A 2,500-nucleotide genomic window follows, 5' to 3' on the forward strand; every position below is an offset into this window, starting at 1 on the left:
CCGAGCTGACTTGACCCTGCGCTCGGCACTTTATAGGCCGGCAGGAGAACCCATATGCAAATTTCTGGATCAGAACGAGCTTGGGGGTGGAGCCACGCTCACCCATTGGACGGAGAAAAAGGGGCGTGAGTCTCCCCTGATCCTCGAATTTGCATATATCGATTCTACACCGACGCGCCTGGAGGCGGGGCCAAACCGCCCCGCGCTTGCTGATTGGACGGATCAGAAGTGGGCGTGTATCATTCCTGATCCGAATTCTCCTCGGAAAGGCCGCACTTTGCACCCGCGGCTCGGCGCGCGTCCCACACGAAGCCAGGGCAGCCTGACGCTCGGTGCCCACAAGCGGTGCGGGAATGGCCGCAGAAGGAGAGGCGAAGATGGTGGAGGGTTTATTGTGGTGGTTTATGGCCATGGCGACGTTTGGAATGGCGGTGATGCGATGTTTGCGGGAGCGAGTTGTGAAGGTAAAGGTCGTGGCTGTTGGCGTTGTTGTTGTGAAGCGGCATTGCGGTTGGTGGTTGTTGTGTGATGGCGGTTGAGACGTGGTTGGTTCAAAATAAAGATAGAACAGAAAAACGGCTATCTTAAAGGGTCGCAGCCCGAATGAATCACATTTATTCCCTCAAAACAACGGGTTTGGGGCTAACTACACATGTACTTACAGAGATATCTCACCTTGGGGACCTGAATAGTGGTTTGCGAATTTCCTCAACCGCAACAATATGTATACATATATATATATATATATATATATATATATATATATATATATATATATATATATATATATATATGGGGCTGCAAAAGTAGGTATACAGATCTGAAAAACAAAACGTGCGCACAAAACGTATTTTATTGATTATACAAGCATATCCATAATAACATACCAATAATAAACTTCAATAATAAACATATTAATCCCTCAAATGTTCAAACTGTTTCCCCCCGGCATTCACATTCACACATTCGCACAATTATAATACTGGTAATACTAGTATAATCCTTACTGTATAACTACTTTTGCAGCCCCCGTATGCACATATTTACATATATATATATATATATATATATATATATATATATATATATATATATATATATATATATATATATATATATACATATATGTATGTACATATATTTGTATATGTATATATATGTATATATATATATGTATATATATGTATATATATATATATATATATATATATATATATATATATATATATATATATATATATATATATATATATATATATATATATACAGTCAAAGCTCGTTACTATGCCACCCGTCGGGACCGAGCAAAAGTGGCATAGTAGCGAGAGTGGCATAGTAACGAGATTTTGTAAAAACGGCCTTATTTTCTCAAGTTACCCATCTGTAGTTAATCTTTAGACAAAATTTATTCCAGCAAGTAAAAGGCACGACTGTTGTATAAGCTAAGCGAACGGAGAACATACACACACTAACAGAGTTCACACACTAACATATGGCATGGCGAGAAATTCACGACACACAAAGCTTTCCAGAATCATCGGCTGGCGCATCTTCTTTCGGCGGATCTCGTGCATCTCGTTGTCTAGCCGATCGCACGCTTGCATCACACCGGGCTTCCCGCTTCTCTGCTGCATGAACTTCCGGACGGTGCTACAAGCGCGCTGGGCTTCCTCGAACGGAACGATTTCCTCCTCGACAGTTACCTCGTCATCTTCGCTTTCCACCGGCTCCTCACTGCACAGAATCTCCTCCGCAATCTCCTCCAGCGTGAAATACCCGCCAGTCGCGAGGCGCTCGTCGGCTTCGAGAAAGTAAGACAGCTCGATCTCCTCGTTCTCGTGCATCTTTTCCTCGGCAGGCAGAGCTTCCCAGATGTCAGGCAGCTCCGCATCCTGTGGCTCAGTTTGGATCTCCTCTTCGATGAACTTGGCCTTCGCGAAACAGTTCCTGATCGTCGACTTGCCGACCTGCTCCCAAGCACGCCGGGCGACGTGTAGAGCGTCGAGCAACGTGAACTTGAACTCCTTTCCCTCGTCTATGGCCTCAAGCCGGCGGCATAGCAGGAGCTTCTTGTAGTGGCACTTGAGGTTCTCTACGATTCCCTGATCCATTGGTTGCGAATTGGCTGTCGTGTTGGGTGGGAAGAAGACCAGTTGGATGTTGTTCAGCTCGAGCTCGGGAGGGTGGCCAGAGAAGTTATCGAGACAGACCAGCACTCTGCGTCCCTGCTGGCCGAGTCTTCCGTCCCACGCATGCAACATCTCCTCGAAAAGCTCCGCCGTCATCCACGCCTTCGAGTTCGCCTTGTACTTGACCGGGATCTCTTTGTTCTTGAAGGCACGGGGTTTCTTGGAATTGCCAATCACCAGAAGAGAAAACTTCTCGCTGCCGCTCATGTTTGCCCCAACCAGAAGAGTGATCCTTTGCTTTCTTTTCTTTCCTCCAGTACACCGCTCTCCCCTGAAAGCCATGGTCTTGTTCGGAAGCAGCTGCCAGAAGA

The 2,500-nt window shown here is 45.8% G+C and overlaps 1 protein-coding gene across 2 annotated transcripts in view; it reads left to right on the top strand.

Moving 5' to 3' along the window:
* Positions 1-2,500, top strand: part of LOC147022656 (uncharacterized) — a 139,544-nt gene that overhangs the window by 92,987 nt on the left and 44,057 nt on the right. The window lies entirely within an intron of this gene.

The sequence above is a fragment of the Eptatretus burgeri genome, chromosome 7 (assembly GCF_056783735.1).
Source record: "Eptatretus burgeri isolate ZD-2024b chromosome 7, Ebu_testis_v1, whole genome shotgun sequence".
Lineage (NCBI taxonomy): Eukaryota > Metazoa > Chordata > Myxini > Myxiniformes > Myxinidae > Eptatretus > Eptatretus burgeri.